At 35.6% G+C, this 6,111-nt stretch overlaps 1 long non-coding RNA gene across 1 annotated transcript; it reads right to left on the bottom strand.

The window, feature by feature from the left end:
* Positions 1-602: 602 nt before the first annotated feature.
* On the bottom strand, positions 603-3,140 carry LOC122010067. Its single transcript, XR_006119777.1, has 3 exons — positions 2,644-3,140; positions 1,506-1,579; positions 603-1,098 (listed from the first exon to the last, which is right to left on the bottom strand). It is a non-coding gene; the product is annotated as an uncharacterized LOC122010067 (long non-coding RNA).
* Positions 3,141-6,111: the final 2,971 nt, after the last annotated feature.

Raw genomic sequence — 6,111 nt, 5'->3', positions numbered from 1 at the left:
ACGACTGTGAGAGCCAAACCCATGGCTTGCATGGATCATCAAACAAAGAGGAAAGCCATATATTCTCAGCCAGCGGCTTTGGCTCTTGGCATGATATACAACCTCCTCCTCCTCAGCTTTAAATATGTAGATATTGGAACCAGAAAGAAAGAAAGAAAGAAAGAAAAAAAAATAGTTGCCATAACAGGTGTGCGACATAGATTTTTGCATGTATATATAAATCATTTGATATAGAGAGAGAGGTATCTGAATTCCATTGAAGAGAATAAAGCTTGCTTCAGTTTGTTTGTGTGCTGTAAGTTTTTGTAACCTAAACCAACAAATCTATGTTTCAATTGATATTGTCAGATAATAAGTACATAAATTGAGATTCATACTAATGGTTTAAGATTTCAAATAATAACTCAATCATGTCTTTATAAAGCTAGAACTAGCAGATTGGCACGTAAGAACTCGAAGTTAGTGTTGTTAGATCAGTGATTTCCCAATCAATGTCACTGTATCACTTGCTTTAATTAAGCAATCACATATGAAAAACTGAAAGAGAAAAGTAAATGTTAATTGGTGTGGAGAGGGCAGGGAGGCAGGCAAATTGAACAATGAATCTCAAAACCAAACAATGAATTAAAAGCTACATGTAGCTACTGTTTGTGGAACTGCAAGTCGGATAGAAACATTTTGTTTCTCAAAACCAAACAATGTTAATTCAAAGCTACATGAACAATGAATCTCAAAACCAAACAATGAATTAAAAGCTACATGTAGCTACTGTTTGTGGAACTGCAATTCGGATAGAAACATTTTGTTTCTCAAAACCAAACAACTTGAGAAAAATAGGCACATAAAATAGGCATGAAATAATTCAACTTGTGTTGGAGGATGCCCTTTTTCTTTTTTTCCCGAAAATATATTTAATTACTAGTTTCTATAATCAAATGCACATAAACTTATAACATGATAAGAATATTTACCAATTTTTGTAGAACTTGAGAAAAAGATGTCCTTTCAGTGGTCTGATTCATTATCCTTTGCCTTTGAACACCATTTCTATACTCAGTTTGTCTTGGTAAAAAGATCTAGCTCTTATCCATAATAATTCTACAAGAAAACACCTATTAAAATAAATTTAATATTATGATAGAGTGTTAAATTTTTTAAATGCATATATACTAAATTCAACACTCATAAATAAAGACTTGTGCCATAGGTGACAGTCAAGTATAATAAGAACTGTAGGTCACAAATACAATTAAATGAAATTTAAAGAGACACGGGACAAGTCTCTACAAATCAAGAATGAAACATCATGAGCTAAGATCTCAACTCATATTTATAGGATTTCCAATTGACAAATAAAATTTCACAAGGTAGAGAACTCAAGATATAGAGAAATCTTTACAACACAAGGACTCAAGAAGATATAACAATCTATGATATCTCATAATTTATCTCACCTAAGAAAAATCAACAATATAAAAAAAAAAAGAAAGGTGACAAGGAAAGACCTTTAAAGCCTCAAGTTTCTTAGACCAAAACTTCCACCGTATGCTTCCTTTAGTCTCTTTTGCCTCTATTGTTCCTGTAATTGAGGTTTTAAGGTTCTTAAAATTCTCTAATGCTTGTTGATCAATGATAACGAGAATGACTTAGTCAATTATAGTAAAATGATAGAAAACTAATTATATATATATATATATAAAGAGGCGCGCAGAAATAGAAACAGAATGGTGACTTAATTTTTCTAAGGAAAATATCACTTTGTACCTAATTTGAGATTCTGCTTTTCATTATGAAGTCTTAGTAATTCTTTACTAGTGATAACAAGCTTGGCTTTGGACAACCTCAAGAATGTTATCATAAATACCATTTATTCCTTAGCAATGTTGTTACAGTTTGTTGAAGGTGACTTTGATACCTTTGTCTCTCAAATTATGAAGCCACATGTGTGGGGAGGTGAGCCTGAGTTGTTCATGGCATCACATGTTCTTCAGTAACTTTTTTTCTACCATTCTGAATTTCACAGATAATAAATGCTTAGGATGTTGGTAATGGCTAGGAAACATGTTTTTAGCTAGGAAAAATAAAGTTCATTGGTTTAATGAATATTTGAGCTAACTAATTTCCATTGAAATAAAATTAACTGGATATATTGCCAAATCAGTATAGTTATGATTGTGAAGTAGCCAAGTTGAGCAGAGCTCGACTATTTCAAGCTTGTTTATTACACTAAGCTTTTTGAAACAAAAAATTAAGGTTCATAGCAGGGATGAGGATACATATAGAAGAAAGTAGGAACCAAAATGTCCTCCATTTCATTACCGAGGGAAATACTAGAAAATGGAGGCTCTATGTGTCTTTTCTTCTTATTAAGTTTGAAGAAACTGATTTAAATAATGCTCTTTTTGCATTCCTAATCAAATTTATTTGACAATTATCTTCCAAATCCAAAGAGACCATGACATTATTTGATATGAATGCGCATAGATCATTCAGATATCACTTATCCTTTAATAATCAGACTATTAAGAAGTTACTTTATTTTTCAGAATGCCAATTTGAACATGGACATTTACAAGTATACTTTTGGCCAAAAGAAAGAATCAAAAAGTCAGATATACAGGTTTTGAGCATGGAAATTCTTACATAGCGGTGGAGGCAGTGTTGCAGAGGAATTATGGTGGAGACGCACAATGGAGGCCGGCGGCGGCGGCGGCGACGGTTGGCAGCGGCGACGACGGTTGGCAGCGGCGACTGGCAACGGCAGCGGTGGCTGGCAGCGGCGGCCACAGGGATGCGTGAGCATGGGTGAGAGGAGCAGCGATGGCAAGAGGAGAAGCAACAGGGATGGATGAGATTGGGTAAGAAGAGCGGCAACGGCGATAGCAGGTTAGGGAGGAGAAAGGGAGAGGAACGACGATGGGATGCGTGAGCGTGGGTGAGAGGAGCACGATGGTGAGAACAGATTAGGGAGAAAAAGAGTCGGCATGAGCACGATGGTGAGCACGATGCAAGGCATGAGCGATTACGCGCGGCGAGAGAAGGAGGAGAAATAGGGCGTGTGTACAGTGGAGAAAAAAAGATCGGCAATTAGGTTACGTTGGGTTGGAAAAAGCATGGCTTAAGCTAAGATTATTAGAACATTATATGATGGCATTGATAAAGTTTGTCACCATAAATACTCTAACATGATATGTTAATATTTAAAATATTTATTTTTGATAAATGTCATTAAAAATTATTTATGATGACATTTAAATTTAAATGTCATCAAGAAAGTGTCCCAATAAACCATATTTCTAGTAGTGGTCATTGGTTTAGTAAAAAAATCTGCAAGCATAACACGTATAAGGACATATTCAAGAATTACTTTTCTTTTAGCCACAATATCTCTCACAAAGTTATATGTTATAGCTATATGTGTAACGACCACCCAATTTTTCTTTACTACTACTCTTTAAAGTGAACGATATTTAACCACTAATTTATTTTTTTTCGAGTCTAACATGCAATTAAGGGGGACAACAAGCATAGCATACAGACATATGTAGCTTAAACACTCTCATTGCTTGCTACATCTTTCCTAACTTGCATCTATTAAAGGAATGTAGTTTTCATTCTGCAATTTAAACCTACTGTTCGTATGTTTCAAACAACTGAACATTATACACAATGCTTCCATAAGACAAAACTCATATATTAATACTAACATGCAAAGCAATTATCGAGAAAAGTTCCAAAATCTGCAAAACCTTTATCATGCTGCATTTATCACCCAAAGGTAGCTCACGCATGTTACAGTATTCATCAATTGTTGGGATTAGAATGAAGTAAGCACCTCTAACTCCAACCAGCATACTACCGTCCATCGCAACATTCTTCTACAACAAGGCTAAACTCTAACATTTTGTAACGATGCTAACATCTCAATGGTTGTAGGAGAACAGATTACAAACCAGCTAACAGCAAATTCCATCTCCTACTCATATTAAGAATTTAAAGCAACTTAAACATGTTAAATCTGAACAGTCCGAAAGAAGCACCTACTGCAGAAATTCCAAGCAGCACTTAACCATAACAAAAAAAGCAATTAAACAAAACCAAATACTGTTAAGGACACCTCTAATCAGCAAAACAGAGGAGTAAGAATCTATATTTCTCTAAATTCTCCTAATTATTTAAGAAGAAAACTAATTAAATTAACTTGCAGAAATTTCTTAACAGGGTCCCAAGTTTCCATATCAGCCACCACACACACCATCGACGTCTCCTTGTCGCCTTCCTTTATAACACTTTAGCTTTTCCTTTTATCTTTACCTATATCTGCAGTAGGAGGAAAGTAGTATCTATAAGCTAAAAGCTTAGTAAGTGCTATCTACTCACAAAAACTCGATAAGAAATGCATGTGCATAAAAGAAAGCAGGAAATGCATATTCCACATGAAAATAGCAACTAACACTAAATCATGCATCTCTAAAAGGAAACAATAGATTTAACTTGCCAAAATTGCAACTTAGATGAAAGAAACTGTTCCATTTGTTCCCCAACTTATACTCTTATACTTTAAAATAATAATCAACTTCTCTTGGGCCCGGCATTGTACCACTTTGCGTGCATTCTTAATAAGAATCGAGGTAGCTAATCCCGAAACTTACTAAGATACTTCTAGGCCTTATGCCTAGAGGCATCTTGGAGCCCATCCCTTGGACCTTGTGTCCGGTACATGCCCTTTAAAAGTAAAATACTTTTTTTTTATCATTAAATACTTCTTATTATAAAATGCCTTGGCATTTATTTAAGCACTTAGTGTGCTTTGATTCTAAATTCTGGAATTCAGGATCAATTTGTGACCTTGGTCTTGCTTTGCTTGTACTTCTCACATATATACATTATGCAAGAGATTCTAAAACCATATGCCACTAATATATATATATATATATGTATACATTCAAAACAAAACTCAACAGTAATTAAAAGACTACGTGGTCATAGGAATAAATTTGATCAGGCATACAGCAGCAACAGATTCCAAATAGCAAGCTTGTAAAACTAATTTATTTTTGAATCTTAACAATCCTTTAATCATGCCGTGACTGAAGGAAACATAACTTCTTAGACATGCTTGAAATGTAAGGTAAATACATCTAAATAAGCATGCTGTAACAATCAAGGAAAACCATCAAAATTCTGTCCGTGCTAAAAAAAAACAGCAAAAAGGGCTTAAACCAAAGCCTAAACCGAATTGCTAAAGCAAAGGTAGAAATCTAGACAATATGCTAAGATGAAGGGCTGCTCTTGTTCATTACACAACAACAAAAAAATGCAAACAAAACCCCGAAAGCTACTCCTACCGCAGGTGAGAAGCACTTACATTGGGTTCTTGGACTTACAACCGGAGAAAGAGATCTAGGGTTCGGATGAGGTGAAGGTCTCGGCGATCCCTTCCTATCCGCGTGTTCTCCTTGACGAGGAGACCACGAATCCATGAACAACTCCCGGAAAGAAGTCCTCGCCGGCCGCCGGAGACGAGCCCTAGCGTCGTCGCCCCTTTTCGACCGAGAGAGAAGAATCGCGCCGTCGGGAGAGAAAAAGAGAGGAAAGGTTTAGGTTTAGGTCACGGGAAAAACACTTAACCCTTTATAACCTAGTTTTAATTCGATTCCAACTATGCTTTAATTTATTTCTCCCCATACTTAGTTAACAAAGCCCATATAGCTCAGCTGGTTGAGCTGGTTTTGCTTGGGTCCGAGGAGCTAGGTTCGAAACCTAGCTTCTACAACTCTTTTTTTTTTTTTTTTTTAACTTTCTCCTCTCGGTAAAAATACTAAACGGACTCCAAAAATTGCATAAAAATACTCTAAAAATTCCTAAAAATCTCTAGAATATTTTAAAAGCATTTCCAAATATTTTTATGGACTTTTAGAACTTGAAATAGGGAAAATTGGGTCGTTACAATTCCCCATACCTTATAAAAAGTTCGTCCTCGAACTTAGAATAGCTCTGGATACTTCTGTCTCATACTGTCCTCCCGCTCCCAAGTGACTTCCTCGTGCTTCTGGTTCTGCCAGATAACCTTCACTAGTGACACTTCTTTATTTCTTAGTCTCTTGACTG

This window comes from Zingiber officinale, chromosome 8A (assembly GCF_018446385.1).
Source record: "Zingiber officinale cultivar Zhangliang chromosome 8A, Zo_v1.1, whole genome shotgun sequence".
In the NCBI taxonomy this organism is placed as follows: domain Eukaryota; kingdom Viridiplantae; phylum Streptophyta; class Magnoliopsida; order Zingiberales; family Zingiberaceae; genus Zingiber; species Zingiber officinale.
Note: the sequence above shows the minus strand (reverse complement) of the source record. Positions and strands in the feature narration are given on the sequence as shown.